General features: G+C 41.2%; 1 protein-coding gene across 1 annotated transcript in view; it reads left to right on the forward strand.

Moving 5' to 3' along the window:
• Nucleotides 1–16,539, forward strand: part of dagla (diacylglycerol lipase, alpha) — a 37,473-nt gene continuing 20,934 nt past the window's right edge. Inside the window, exon 1 of the mRNA XM_070833438.1 lies at nt 1–691. The gene's annotated coding sequence lies outside the window, so the exon portion shown is untranslated. The remainder of the gene's footprint in view (nt 692–16,539) is intronic.

Below are 16,539 nucleotides of genomic sequence, written 5' to 3' on the forward strand. Positions count from 1 at the left end.
AAAACAAGTCAGGTGCGCGTAAACAGTGCAGGATTTGCGCAGCCGAACACGGAAGGGGAATAGCCAATTCGTACGTATTTGTCTCTGGGAGAAGTGTCCGAGGGGATGGGCCAGATTCTCGGGAAATGCTTCCTCCGTGTCGCTGGGATCCGCGCTGGGGTTCGGGAGTTGTCCGGCTGATGGCACAACACAAGCTGCTGACTACAACGTGAGAAAGGAAGGGCTCGTCTTGTCCGCCGAGCCCCAGGCAGTGTTACCCTCTGTGAGCGGCAGTCACCATGCCGAGCTCCGACGGAGGGGCATGAAAATGACCAGCACTCATCGGACTGCCTCAGCCGACGACGTGTTGCAATTAAGCGGAGGACGGAGCCGTCAGCGTCCAGCGGTTTGAAAACCACCGTGAGATTGATTTCGCTCTTTGACGGCATGCACCAGGTTTGCCTGACAGCCGGCACATAACCGAGGGAGCTCCAGCGCTTTGATGTCTCCGGGTCCATTCATCCTCCTGTTGTAATGACGTCTGTGCGGTTATTATAAACACATCAGTGAGACATTTGTGAATCCATCACCCACCCCAGCCCTGAGCCGGTGTCGGGGAGAGCGAGGCTGAGGGTGGTCGGCAGTCGGAGGGATATGGGAGAGCGAGCAGAACCGATGCAGTGGGTCTTGGCAAGGCATCGTCAAAATTCAGGTGAGCAGCAGCAGCAGCAGCAGCAGCTACCGGATGAGGACAGTTATCTTTAGCTATGTGCACATGCAGGGCAGACGGCACGCACGGCGTGACCCGGCTCCTCAGTCCATGTTTTCAGGTGCAGGTTGGAGACACATTTCTTAGGCCACATCTCCATTAGCTAGGCCCGCAGGTCGGATGCCACCTGAAGCAGCTGTCCTGATTAAATGAGATCAGACAGCACTGCCGCCGCCGCTGCTGCTAAACGACTTGTTGGAATCACACATTTTCATGCTGTTGCACACACATCAAGGGCTGCAGCTTCAGTGGCAGTGAGTTATTGCACATTATTTTGCTGTATGAAATGCCAAAACAACGGCAGACGTCGATCAGAAGTTACACGAGGTCAAAGTGATGTGACATTTGCTGTAGTGGAGTGTAGTTGTTGTAACCTGCACGGTCAGTACCTCAAAGTGTTCACCTGAAGTGAGTAAAATGACAGGCCCCATTACAAATGTCTTCTCCTCATTTGGTAGCTTTATGATTTAATGTTTCATAATTCATTAATAGTAGTAGACTTGACTAACCGGATTTAAAGCCTAGCCTACCATCCAGACTATGCATTTGGTAGTTTAGTAGATGACATGCTGTGACAGATCCTTATTATCTTTTTTTTTTTTTAACAGCGACAGCAAGGGGAATGTCACACCTGTTTATCATTTACACTTGGAATATTTCACAGATAATTTGTGCCCTCCTCCTCCTCCTCTCACGACTTCCAGTTATGGATCCAGTTTTTCTCTATTGCCATTACATTAATGCCATTGAAAGTGTAATGTTTCAGCATACATGACCAGAGGAGTCCTAATATATATAATAATAATAAGGATAATGAACATTTCTATAAAGGCTGTGCAAAAATGACATCAAAACAAGAGTTCGGGGAAGAAAAATGAAGGAAACGTTGTTCATTACGCATAAAGTGGCACATACTGTAGTCTAGACCTCTCTTGTAGTTTCTGGTAGTCGTCCAGTAGCCTTCTGTTCTACGCTTCGGCACAAGATAAGTTCTGAGGGGTACTGAGAATTCATGACACACAGAAGAGTACTGGACTTTATCCCAGAATTTACCATTAACATTTGATTTTATTCTGATTCCTGCACTGTGTTCTGTCTCCTTCCTCAAGCCTGCCGAGTTAAGACAAGCTTATACACTACATACTTAATCAAATTTAGATAAGAAATCAATCCAGGCCCAGCTTTGTAAGGCTGCATCAACACCAGTGTTTACACTTGGTTCACTGGCATCCCTGTAGGCTTCAGTCCTAGTGGAAACCAAGCACCTCCAGGGAGTCCTGGCAGATACAGCATGTTGTCTCTTTGTTTTCCAAAGCATTGTGTGTGGCCTGTCCTTGTTACAGAAAACTGGCTTCTCTGCTCTAATATTGGCTAATTAATTTAGATCATTTGATTTAGCAGGGCCTAATGCTGGCATTCAGATGTATAAAGGTAGTTACACTGCTTCCAATAATGATGGAAAACATTTTTTTTAATCATTTGTGATGCCCTAATGTTGTTTTTGCATGATTGCAGAGAATTTATAGCTCATATCTCAGGTTTGTGCCTTATACAAAGATTTGTACGCCAACCTTTAAAAATAATAAGTAAGGACTGAGTATAATGCATCGTTTAAGAACCACCTAAAGCCTGCTATCTTTTGATAACTACTCAGCTACGAGTGGAATATAACACGACTACACGATGACCCAAAATGTAGGTCACTCCTTTTAAACAGAAAGAAGTCCTGTGAGATACAACCGCCCATAGGCTGTTGTTTGATGTGTAGTTTATATTCCTGTTCTAAGTTTTCTCTACAAATTTTTCATCTTCACCATTTTGTCCTGGACTTCCCCTTTCCCCTTTTGAGGAAGGAGAAGTATAGTTTGTGCCGCCCCAAAAGGTTTAAGGGTTTATGTTATTTAGAAATAACACATCTATAGGCCATTTTCATTCACCATGGTACACACACTAGGTGTATGTTGTTTTTATGTATATGAAGCCACAATTTGTAGGCCTGTATAATCTCAGCAGCCCATCTCCAATGTCGTGTCATGTCGTGATGATGTGTAGGTGAGTGCTCGTGAGAGAAGAATGGACGTAGGAAATCCATACTTTTTAAGAGACTTTTTAAAATGTAAACGCCGCTCCATTAATGTGTACACATAGCCGCTAAACCAAGGAGTCATTAGAGTGAAACTTGCATTATCGTTCAACTGCAAATTTTCAGTCGCAGTTTGACAGCATAATGCCACAGACTCTTGAAATTCAAGTTCATTTTGTTGTGTGTGACGAATACATATCGGCATAAAAGGCACTTGTTATTTCTGTTATATCGGATCTTGTAAAACATGTTTTTTGACAACAGAGTATTTCTTTGAAGTGAACAGAAGTGTGTTTATTCGTAAGTTGAGTTGCCTTCCGGAAATCTCCCTGTATTCATTTATCAGACTGGGGCTTGAAATGCAAGTTCGTGAGAGATAATGAGGCAATTAACATTTCACGTTGCAGTTGCTAATAACCTTCTTTTATGTCCAGTGCATGTACAAGACTGATTTATATAAGATCTTCACTACACGGAGATGTAGATGCCATAGTATACACCTAAATTTTAGACCTTGTCTTTTTAACAGTGCACAGGACAGGTGATCCAAATGAGCCGCATGTAAAAGGGCATCAGTCTGTGACAATATCGGTGAAACAGTATTAATGGCCTGACAGGTACTTTGCCGGCGGGTGTGTGTTTGTGTCCACCCTTGGACAGACTTGCGTGTATAGCAAAATCTATACACTGAGATCATGTGATTCTGCAACAACGCCATTAATAGACAGCTGTGTGAAAAACACCAGTTTAATACATTCAGCACGCTACTGAAAACCTATGGCTGCAGCAGTGTGTTGCACGGACAAAACTGCTGCTACTATTTTCAGTATCTGACCAGATACAATGACAAACAGATCTGTACATGGTTTGTGGCAGCAAGCCACAGACAGGTTGGCAGAGCACATATGTTACCAAGACACGCAAAAAAAAAAATTCATGTGTACATAAACACACACATGCAATCAGCAGTGCACATACTATCACATCAACTGAAAGAAGAGAAAATGGAGTGGGAAGAGGTGAAAGGGATTGAGTGGGTGGCAGTGGGAGAAAAAGATGGAGAAAGAGGCAGAGGGAGAGTAGGAGTGAGTGGCACATGGCTTTCAGTCTAAAAAAAGATGAGCAACACGAAACCAAAACCAGAATCTGGATTAGCTAGATAAGGAAGAGGAGGGGGACAGGGGAAGGCTCGAGGAGAAAATGTAGGTTTCCTCTGCACTGAAAATGGTGCAGATGCACACGCTCAGTTTCATGCTCATAAATGTCCTCTAAAATATGAATACTGAATGAGTGTGTGGGTAGGAGGAGAAGAAGGAGAGAGCACGAGGATGGGAAGACAGAAGATGAGAGAGGCAGAGGGTGAGATGGAGGTAGGAGAGAGGGTGAGATTGTTTAGGATGGACAGTGTACTGCTGTAGTGTGACAGAATGGGGAGAGACAGGATTGCCGGAGACTGCAGGAGCGGAGCCAGAGATGTGACAAATGCTGGAGAGAATCTTGATCTGAGCAGAGTGTAACACTGACCCAGGCAGAAAAAGAGAGAGACGGGAACAGATGAATGTATGACACAGAGCAGGAGACGGAGATATCTGGGACTGTGCTGCAGCCGCGCCTTCATGCCAACCCGCCAGAACCTCAGCGTTTTCTGCGGACATTCTCAGCCCCCCCAAGCAAATATTTTTCCTTTTTTGTTGATTCTTACTGATTATGACTCCATAACAAGCTACCTGGAAGAGAAAGTCACCACATACCTGTGTGCCCACGGAGCTTCAGTTCACTAACTAATTGTGAAATAGTTGAATAACCCTTTAATACAAGTAACCATCACTTGATATGAGTCGGTCCTGTCCGAAAACCACTCTGGTTGAACCCTGTGTATGAGAATTTAATTATATTCCCAACAATCTTTTTGTTCACCAAATAAATGCGCCACATTTCACTGTCACATCCCATGGATCAGCACGAGACAATCGGTACTTGTTGCAGAAACTAAATGTGCTACAGTGAATGTCAGATGCATCCAGGATGCAGGCAGATGCTAAAGTGAAAGCCGCAGTCTGTTTACCTGGGTTTCGTTGGACCCACCTTAGTGTACATAGACTCTCTACTCACCTCCAATGTAAAGAATCACACCCTTGCTGATTACTGAAACATGTCAACAAGGGTTTTGGGTGGGTACAATCTAGAAATGTAGTTCTGTAGGAAGTATTTGGTGTCAATTGCTTGACTAGCGAAGTAACCCAAGCACGCCGCCAAGGGACTGCACTTTAGAAATGAAATAGATTTTCTGATGTGCTCTGTCAAAACATTTTGATCCGGTGTGATTACTGAGGAAGAGATGAGGTCACTGGTCAGTGTGATGTTTTTTTGAAGCACTCCACAGGAAATGCTGAGTGCATCAGAACAGAGCATCCCAATTTTGACTGGACATCCACAAAAACACAGTTTCAGAATGACATCCCGTGGTATCATCTATCATCTGTTAAAGGGGAGCAGTTATGTTTCATGCTTTTTTTCTTTTTTTAATGAAGCGCTGCAAAATGCACAGCTTGTTTCTGAGACAACCAGGTGGCCTGTTTTTTAGTGTCAGACTAAATGTGTGCACCTGCACAATCACCTGTTGTTTGTTGGTGGATGTACCTGTACCATCATATATCTGTTCAAGCTATAATAATAATAATAACCACAGTGTTGCTTGAAGTGAGGCAGCACCCAAAATCATTTTATGTATCAAACAGTCTCTTCCTGTAGGCCTGAAAGATTTCAGTGGTGACATGTTTTCACAATGAAAAAAAGAAATCCAAAAGTCCAAAGAAACTTCTTAAGTCACTTTGCAGCATAATAAAATTATCTGCTGTTCACGCTCAGTGTGGTGTGTAATCACAGAATTTCACAGTAATATGGCCGAATACTTCCAGCGCAGCTTCAGAGCTTCGAGGGGCAGCAGCGCATCATGAAAGCTTTACATTTAGGCTGTTTTGGGAGAAAATGGTCTCTGGAAAATTCTGAGATTCCGTTTGGTTTCAAGAGGCTTATGTGGACATTTTGTTGCTGACTTTTTCCAACATGAACAACTGGACACTGTTGGAATCCATCGTAACTGGCAGAAGTCAAGCTGATAATGAGGAAAAGGCAAACTTTGTACAATGACCTTTTAGGCCTATAGAGGGTGTTTGGTTGGAGCTCATAATGTACTACATGACAATGTTTTAACAATCTGTTAAAAGTAGCAGTGTTGTTTTTCATTGGTGTGAAGGCAAAATGAAAATACTGAAAAATACATAATCAGATTTATTAAAAAAATTAAGGATTAAGTTAATCACCTCTAAGACCTGGCTATTTCTCATATGATAATGGATCAGAATTTCTCGCCTGTTTGACTTCAAACCAGTTTGTGAGATCTACTTTCTCATGTATGTGTGAGGAGATGTGTGCTAGCCAAAGTAAATATTCTTCTTGATCTTGAGTATAGTAGTGGTAACAGTTTTTTTCATAGAGAGTATGATAGAATATATAGAGGCTGTGATGATAAAGAGGTTGTATGCTGGTGCAGCAGACTCTCCGTGAGTGAGATGGAAAAAGGGAACAACAAAGCACCTGCTGCTTGTCCTACCAGATCAACCTGCTGTCTGTAAAACAAGGTATATATAACAATGTTGAGTACACATGGGACTTCAGTTTTAAATTTTAAATTCAGATCCAGTATCTGTAACTACCTACGGAATTATATATTGATATGTTGATGGTGTTCTGTGTCATCTTTTGAGCAGTGAGACTTGGGGACGTTTAAAGGTAAAATGAATAGGATTTGTCGATTGCAGCTGGGCCCTCCTCCCCGACTCAGCTACACCAGAAATGCACGCCGTCTGACAGCAGTGGTGGTGGTTTTTCGGTGCTGTGTCCGCCATTGTCGTAGCTTCCTCTTGGATGTTTGCTTACAATCTGGTACCTGGTCGCTATTAGCCGAGGGCTGCACCGTTGATGCCCAGAAATGTCCCGTGGACCGCAAAATAAGAACACCCAAGCCGAGGTCAAGCTCTCTGCAGATACTGACACTGCCACATACTTCCAGTGGGTCATTAGTGATGATATAGAGAGATTAATTTTGTATGAATCCATACATTGTTTTTAGGAAAATCCTACTACCATTTTTTCCCCTTTATCAGCAATAGTGGATATGAATGCGTCCTGACTTAATGAAGAGATAACAGAACAGCCAGTTTTCTTAAACACCTAGAGGCAATGTGTAGGCTCAAATAAGATTACTATGGTTGCTACAAGGTTATAGCATCTGTAGGAGATGCATCAGGTAATTCAAAAACAATCATTCTCAGTAAAACATGTTGGATGCCATGCTGCATTCCTGCGTCGTGTTTCTTTCAATAAGTCCATGTCAAAGACAAAGCCATAATGACGGACGGGGAGCCCTGTCATTGTTGTTACATCATTGTTGTTGCATCACGTGGGTATGGCCCTGGGCCTGGCACACAGTAGCACGCCGGTCTGGAGCACAAAAGCATTGCTCACATGCAGGAATATATCTCAGTCTTTTCACAAAACACATGTCATTTGGATTCAGACGGAGTCACTCACTCAGGATGAGAGTCAAGAGTTTGTATGACTCATGCCGTATGCAGAAAGCGCTATCATAGCAGAGTCAGGGACGGCAGCTCAGCCTGGAGCTGTCTGTGTAGCAGAGTTGCCCTAAAGGTCAGGTTTTAGGCATTTAGGTGCTCTTTTGATCTCAGGCTACAAACACAGCAGGATGTGTGGTGTGTGTGTGTGTGTGTGTGCCAGCTGTAGGTGCTGGAATCGAATGTATTTATTGCTAGTGAGGAGGTGTAAAAAATACAAAATCTCACCTCAAATAACATTAGGAAGTTTCTCTCCTATTCCCTCAACATCAATAAGGGATGGGCTTGGCATTTGCTTTCATCCTGACTGTGCATAATCACCAAGAAAATCATGGATGGTATAACTTGAATTAGCAAAGCATATGTTATTTCAATCAATATCCACAGTAATATAAACATGGGCATTTGGACAGTGGAATAACAAACTTTGCTGTCATTTCTAAAAATAAATACCTTGGACATTCAGGGTATGAATACCTACTCTGCTGATGTATCAATATGCTTTGAAAATCTAAAAATTGTGTAATTGTGGTAATGCAGGCATGACAGTTTTTTGCTGATCAGTGTTTGACTTTAGAGCTAGAAAAACAGTCGATATACTGCACTTTGATATGAAGGGTCCTACTTACAACTGCTCAAAATGATTGATTTTAAACCACTGAGTGAACATGTCCATTTAATTTGGGTCGGAGCTTAAGGGTTATGCATTAACATGGACAGAAAAGGGTTACATGAAACAAATGAGAAGTCACATTGTGCCCATTTAAAATAAAATCCATGAGCTCAAAGAATGTCTGCTCATAAAGAAATTAAAAAGCAATTTCACAGTGTATGATATCCAACTTAAATTGTGCTTATTTTGCACAATGATCCATAATACTTTCTTTGACTTTTTCTCTGATTCAAAGAATAGTCAGAACCATGGTCCGCTTAGTGACTATGCCTCACAAAGTGAAAGTCATCAAGTGGAGTTTAAAAGTTTTGAATTAAGCTTGACTTTATGTTGTTGGGCAGAATCCAATCAATGACAAGTCCTGATAACCCACACCCCCCTTTTCCCGTTGTCTTTTTCTTGTTGGCCACCTACTTGTCATGTTGATTGTTTCATCACAATAAAATGAAATGTTCAGGTGTGGCTTGAACTATTGATAATAATGGCTATTTGAGAGAAGTGGATGCATGCTGTCAGGATAGCATTAGTCTGTCAAAAAGTGCCATATTTATTCAGTAAGGCCTTAACATTGTAACATTTTAAAGTGTCTATAAATACAAATGTTTTATTGCACAGAAATTCTTTTTCTTAATATTCTATCATCTTTTCTCTGGCAGTATATTATGACCCAGCTCGTTAGGGGAAAGGGAGGCAACATAAAACCAGATGTTCCTGATAAAGCAAAGTCATTTAATATTAAGTGAGAATTGGACAGTTGTGCAAAACTAAAAGCAGGCAAACAACAAAGGAAAAGGCAGATAAATCAGAAAAATTTACATAACCAAAAGGGGGCTCTCACAAGCTATTAGAGCTCATCTATGTAACCCTGTTTAAAGAAAACCAAAAAGTAAATAAATGCCTCACTAACTACAATTAATTACTCCAGTCACAAACAAAATGTCTGAGGTGTCTAAACAAATGAAAATTAAGCGTGTGCACATCAGTTCAATCAACAATATCTAAACCTGGCCCGCTCCAAGGAAATTTCAGTACTGTCTCATCTAACAAAACACCAATACTAGTTTTAACACAGTCACTGAACAAGAGACACAAAGTCAAGTCATAACCAAAGATTCAGCCGCCCAGACTGTCGAGCTGGCTCAGGATTTAAAGCTTCCCACTCTCGATTGCCTCTTTCTGACTTGGGCAAGGACTGGGTGCTGCTCCAATCAGGACTGGGAAAGCTCTGCTCAGGAAAGTGGAAGGAGCTCCAGCGTCCAGCAACACACAAATACAAAAACACACTTGCTAGACTCACACAGGCTGTGGCCCTAACACAGCATTTGTGTATTTTGTCTATTTTATGGCGCTTTAGTAGAAGATTATACTTGCATAAACAGCCATGATTATCAAAGGATTGCCGAATTTCATACTCTAAAACCAAATATCATCATGGTGCAAGATATATCCACCTCTGGTTTCTCATGAATTCTGAATTGCCTAAGTAAGGCAAGTTTGCAATCAAAGCACAGTTAACCATGCAGCTCTGTCAGTGCACCACCAATGTGATCTGCTAGCATTTCGCTGTGGTGAAAAAAGCCTGAGTGCATCTGCTAATGTCTCCAGTAGAAGCTAAACAGGACCACTAATAGGCTAACATCCCCTGAGTGATGGATGAGAAAGCCCTTGAGGAGCCAACTGCTATTAGTGAGGATCTTGGGTTGAGACATGTACTGATGGCCAGAGCTTTCTTCCATGAAATGAGGCCGGCAGAGCGGATCTCGTCAGAGGTCATTGCTGATTAGTTGTACACACAACTGAATACTAGAATGACAGGCTGGGATTCGGGTGTGTGACTGTGCAGCTTGATAAATCACCTATACTGAGATTATTGGGCTAGTGTACTCTCTTCTTGAAGGTTTTTACTGCTGAAAAGGAAACGCTTGAAATGCTTATTATCAACAGAAAGTGAACTTCAAATTTGAGGATTCAAACGTGATCCTGTGAACTAATCGCAGGCATGCTTATTCAAGTGTTTTGCTGCTGGTCTTGAACAGTATCCTGATAGTTAAAGGGACACTCTTCTAATGTTCCTATTGCATTGATCAATTGAAAATATTGACTGACTTCTGAATCAGTGGTCACCGTTGTTGCCTGACAAAGGCCCGAAAAGTGAGAATGCAACCTGAATACAGATTGAATAAATATACAGTGGGGCAAAAAAGTATTTAGTCAGCCACCAATTGTGCAAGTTCTCCCACTTAAAAAGATGAGAGAGGCCTGTAATTTTCATCATAGGTACACTTCAACTATGTGAGACAAAATGGGGGGAAAGAATCCAGGAAATCACATTGTAGGATTTTTAATGAATTAATTGGTAAATTCCTCGGTAAAATAAGTATTTGGTCACCTACAAACAAGCAAGATTTCTGGTTCTCACAGACCTGTAACTTCTTTAAGAGGCTCCTCTGTCCTCCACTCGTTACCTGTATTTATGGCACCTGTTTGAACTCGTTATCAGTATAAAAGACACCTGTCCACAACCTCAAACAGTCACACTCCAAACTCCACTATGGCCAAAACCAAAGAGCTGTCAAAGGACACCAGAAACAAAATTGTAAACCTGCACCAGGCTGGGAAGACTGAATCTGCAATAGATAAGCAGCTTGATGTGAAGAAATCAACTGTGGGAGCAATTATTAGAAAATGGAAGACATACAAGACCACTGATAATCTCCCTCCATCTGGGGCTCCACGCAAGATCTCACCCCATGGGGTCAAAATGATCACAAGAACGGTGAGCAAAAATCCCAGAACCACACGGGGGGACCTAGTGAATGACCTGCAGAGAGCTGGGACCAAATCAGTAACACACTACGCCGCCTGGGACTCAAATCCTGCAGTGCCAGACGTGTCCCCCTGCTTAAGCCAGTACATGTCCAGGCCCGTCTGAAGTTTGCTAGAGAGCATTTGGATGATCCAGAAGAGGATTGGGAGAATGTCATAGGGAACAGGGAACAGTCAAAATAACAAGTAAGGGTGAAATAAAATAGCTTAAAATAATGATGATTAATCAGACAAGTCTTTGATTCAACATTATACACCCTCTGACAGCCAGTGTTGGTCATCATTAAAGCAGTTGTTATAAATGACTGTTTCTAAGATTTTAGTAGCCATCGCTTCATTTCTGTACAATTTTAATCCGGCAAACGGTGAGCTCAGCTTTGATTAATCTGATTCATTTTATGTTATGATGATATCGTGATTCGTGGTTATGTTGGACAGATAATGTCAACCTGATTTAATAGTAGTGCAAGTACTGTATTATTTTAGATAATAACCAAATAAGTGCCAAAATCAGTTATTGTTTGGGCAAAAATGTTTTGGATTAGGAATTGGGCATCCGTCAACCACAATGCAAATTAATTTGGAAACCATATGACACCCGCTGCATGCTGGGATAGGCTCCATTCCCCGTGATGGGAAGGGGTAAGCCGTTTTTTAAAGAGGTGATGCGTGTATAGATAGAAGGAGCCGGTGCTACGTTATTGGACTTTTACTCAGAAAACCTTAACTGAGTATGCTTTACACTACAACAAGGCCATACTCTCTAATTCCATTTAATTTGTAATTATGTCATGCTGTTTTTTCCACTGTTGAGGTCTCTGCTGGGAGTTGAAGCTATATTATAACAACAGGCCTGGAGGAGAGTGCCGATAAGTGTCCGTAAATGAGATTTGAGGGGGGAGTTCAGATGTTCCTCTTCATTTGTTTCCCCTCTGTCTTTCTGTCTTCCCTCCCTCTCTCCCTCCCTCCCTCTCTTCACTGTCCTCTTTAATGTTACTCCAACCCAGATAGAGTTTTACAAGTAGCTGTGAGGTGGCTTCAGTCACATGAACCCATTCGCATGCCCTTGTTTCTTTCACTCTCTTGCATTACGTCAAAGCTGGGGAGCCACATAGTAGGATAAACAATAATAAGTGGAATCTATAGGTCAAGAGTTGTGCCATGCCTAATGTGTAGGCATATAAGTTCTCAGTCTCCTCTGAAGCTTTGGCTTATTATCAATAATCACAACAAGTACCCAAGCTTTATTTACAGGTATCCAGCCAGTTACTGTGGATGGCTGAGATTTAACAGATTTTTGTTCCAGTCAAACACTAACAGCTGATATTGTTGTGTTCTCCATCCTCTTTGGTTGAAGGTCTGCCAATCAGTGAAACCACCTGCTGTAGTGCTTTGATTGGAAGGAAACCCCTCATACTGTCACTCCACTGCTCATGGCTTGACCTCAGTTGTAATCACCTGCCAACACAGCTCAGGCCGGGTTGCTGTGAAGGCAATTTTTGTATCACTAAAATATTGAAGGAACAAGTCATTATTGGGCATAAATTGTCCTGCAATGTTTGTGCCAATTGCACGAAATCAGTTTTTTTGGTGTTTTTTTATTATACCTGCAGGTGCTTCTTATTTTATAATGCTCAGCCTCTGTGCTGCAACTGCTGTGCTGTCTGTGGGGTCTCAAGTGGTATGATCCCCTTTTTCATACAAGCACATGTCAAAGTTTTAGAACAGGGAGAAGCAGCTTAAACCTAGTGAATGTAATTAAATCACGTAACCAGTAACACCAGTTTCATGAAGCTCACAAAACGTGTGTGTGCTGACTGAACTATATACTGTAGTTGCTATATAATGCTGTGTTTTGAGCCTGTTGTTTGAAGTCTTGTTCAGCAAATGCAGCTCTAAGTCTTTCAGGCTCTAATTGTAACCACCGTTGGGAGGTGAGCAGTTAAAATTTGTCATTGTAGAAAAGCAGACGGGTAGACCTCTTTGCTGCTCATTGTACAAGCAGTCAAAGCAGGCATTTCACAGTCAGGTGAATAGCGGGTGTCTGCTTGATTAAGGCCATTCACAAAGCAAAACTAGTTCCACCAGTCATTTCTTCCTCTCAATAGAATATAGAAGAAGTCAATTATTGTCATGGCCCGTCGCCCTACAATATGTGATTCCCTTTTAGCTGTGCCTGTTATTTTGTCACAATACCTACCCAGGCCCATGATGCATGTGTGCATATGAAGTCCATGATTCATTTCCAGCTCAATGCTGCACAGTATTAGAGCTAAAGAGATTGTTGTCTTTATAATAATATGGTTTAATATGCCTATTAAGAGTATCTTTATTTCATATTTAAAGAATTTCAGTTTAAAGTGCCCTGTTTACATTCAATGTTACTCGTCAAAACGTGTATCCTTGAAACCTAACAAATGTGTCGAATGCATTTTCTTTCTTATAAAACATTTGCAAAGTCAAAAAAAAAAAATGAAACCTGCAAGGCTACCAGTGGTAAAAAGGGAGCATTTAATCTTTGATGAAATAGTACACAAATGCAAAAATATTAATCAATATTAAGCATTTTGAGCTTTAGTGAGCACACAATCATATTTAGACAGGATGTTCATAAATGGCTGCAAAACCGAGTACTGCAACCTACTGTTATGACCAACACTGAAAGTATCAAAGCAAATTATTAGAAACTAGAACATAGAAAATCTGGTCACACAAAACACACTGATGTTACATACTGCTACAGACATTTATGTTGGCATTATGGCAAAGGAACAACAATATATGTAGGGTACCTTTTTTTTATAGCACAGTTGCAACGTAGGAAAATCTTAATCTTCTCTTTGACCTGTTACAGTTTTATTATAGAAAACATATTTTGTCAGATGAAATGAATCAGGACATGTGATGGGTTCTTGCCTCTGTTGAAACTCAAACAGTGACCTTGGCTGCTTCAGTCTAGTAGGTGTCCAGATTGCTGGAATATAGGTGCCAGTCATATGTGCACTAAATTTGTTGGTGGTCTGCCGTACCAGACCATGCCAGCTGAATTTCACATGTATGAAGCTAAATGAACTACATTTATGCACATAAAATAGCAAAACTCACAACAATATTGAGAACAATGTCCATCTTGCCCAAATTGTAATATTTGTGATCATTTTTGAGGGATACAAACATTTGCTATGTCACCCGGTGTTATATATGTTACTATAGTGATATGAAGAAGGAATAGCTGAACTGAGCAATCCAGCATTTGTGTAGTGAAATTATTGGGTTTTAGCATAGTCCATATAGAAGATCTGACGGAGAGAAGTCACAGTCATGATCCGTCTAAAAAGTGTAAGAGCCCCTATGTCATGTTGGTCCCAAGCAATGGGGGAAACCTTTATTTTGTATTAAGTCATAATGCAAGTCAGTGTAATGTTCATGCCAATGAGCAGTCACCAAAAAAAGTGCTGAAAATGTTATTTAAAATTTTGTAGATTTGGCCTTCTTAGAAGTTAAAAGTCCAGTAAACATGACAGCAACGTCTCCAGTGTTTGTGTGTGTGTGTGTAGTAGTAGGAAAGAAAAGAGTTTGTATAAAGGTACTTCTCCAGATCTGTGCAGAGGAAATGCCTGTGTTCTCTCTACACATCCGTACTGAGAGTTATGTAGGTGGTAGCACAAATGCCTCAATGAATGTTTCTTTTTTTCTTCTTTGCCCGATTTCATCCTACAGAGGTAATTGGGTGCATTCTTGTTGAAATATAAACCAGGTGCACTATGTTCTCTGCACAAGCATTGCTTATATTTTCAGGGCATTTCCCAAGATCAGCAAGCCCGGATGTTCAATTCATGATAATGTGCTGCGCTAGTATATTGAAAACATGTAATATAGAGTATGAGAATGATTTGATCCAGGGCAAGTCTTGTGCAGATGTCAGGAAAATCCTTGCTATCTTGTTATCTCTGTGTTGTCATTTTATCTCTCTTAAAAGCAAGTACTCCCAGACTCTGCCTATCATTTGTGCATTTATCATCATTATTAGGGCATTAAGTTGCCCAAGAAACTCTTAGTATACATACTTCTTTACTGTTACTGTAAAAAGGAGCTTAACAGAACACAGTGAAATACAAACCACAAGGATCACAGGTGCTAGTTTCACAGAAAGTTACTGTTCCACAGACAGACGGCCTTTTTTTCTACAGTTCAGCTGGATTTGTTATTGGCAGCTTGTACTTTCACCCTCTAAACGAGTGGCCACACTTAAACTAGGAGCAGAGTGGCCCGCATGTCATCGAAACATATATATGGGAAAAAAAACATTACTATACTTTCCAGTCCCGTTAATTTCAAAAGACCGGCACAAGACTCGCAACACGAACAAGACACATAATGTCAGGAAAGAGAAGTGTGAACAAACTTGGAGAATATCAAACAAAGGGATGCCAAATGAAGAATTTTGCTACACCAGTAAGTTGTTGTGCCAGTACTTGGCCATCTTGGTCCACTCCAACCACTTGCCACTGACGTTCACTTTAGTGCACAATTGCACACTCTTCTTTTTGATCCATTTAAATTGGCAGATTGGTTCTTGCAAGTCCTGCATTTTGCTTATTTATGAGCTCACTAAATTTTCTCTGCAGTTACACCCTTTGTGGAAAGGCAAAAACACTGCATATTTGCTGCTGCATTTATAAATTTCAAGCAGAAAGTTCTTGCATCATTCCTTAGTCAAAGGTAAATGTAGTAGTATTATACAACAATTTCATGCTATTTTATGCAGGCACGATGCAAAGTGAGACTTAACAACTTTGATGACTGTGGTATTTAAGGGCAAAACAAGGAGGGTGCTGCCAGTTTCTCAATAACTAAAAACATGTGAAAAAAATGTTCTGAAACAATACTAAAAAGCAGAGGAGTGCTGGACAGTGACCAACAAGAAATCTTGAAATTAAGTTGTGCTGCTTTTATCTGTTGCTGAGCTCATCTCGAGACATTTTTTAAAATGTATATATGGTCAACAGTTTTGGCATGATGGATGGCATACTTTTTTTTTGACAAGAATGAAAAGCTTTCAGCAAATATGTAGGAGCAGTGCACGATAAAGGCTGTATCAGCCTGTATCAGCACCATAAGGCCTGCATCAGCCTCTCTGTGGCTCTCTCTCTCCCCACTATTTCCTTCCTACCATGCTTTTTACAGTTTATGTAGCCCAGAGGCAACTTGAGTAAACTCACAATGTTTGTTCACCAAAGAGAATGGACAGAGTGACTTAAAAGATGCTTTTATTTATTTATTTTCTTACGTGGCCATAAACAGCTTGGTGCCATCATCAAAGCTGGTTCTCCTCTTCTTTGTTCATTAAGTGATGCATTTTCTCTGCATCCCTTCACCCGCCTAGTCTCATCTCCTCCAACTCCCATCATCTTTTACCCTTCTCTTTTGTGAAAGTCTATTTCTGTTGTAATCCCTGCAGCCCCCTCTGTTTTGATATAGAGACTTTACGAAACACAAAGTAAATCACTGCCCTATTCATGCGGATGATGGCGAGCTTTAAGCAGGATCTGACCTGTTGAGATGTCTCTGCCAG

The sequence above is a fragment of the Pempheris klunzingeri genome, chromosome 1, assembly GCF_042242105.1.
Source record: "Pempheris klunzingeri isolate RE-2024b chromosome 1, fPemKlu1.hap1, whole genome shotgun sequence".
NCBI lineage: Eukaryota > Metazoa > Chordata > Actinopteri > Acropomatiformes > Pempheridae > Pempheris > Pempheris klunzingeri.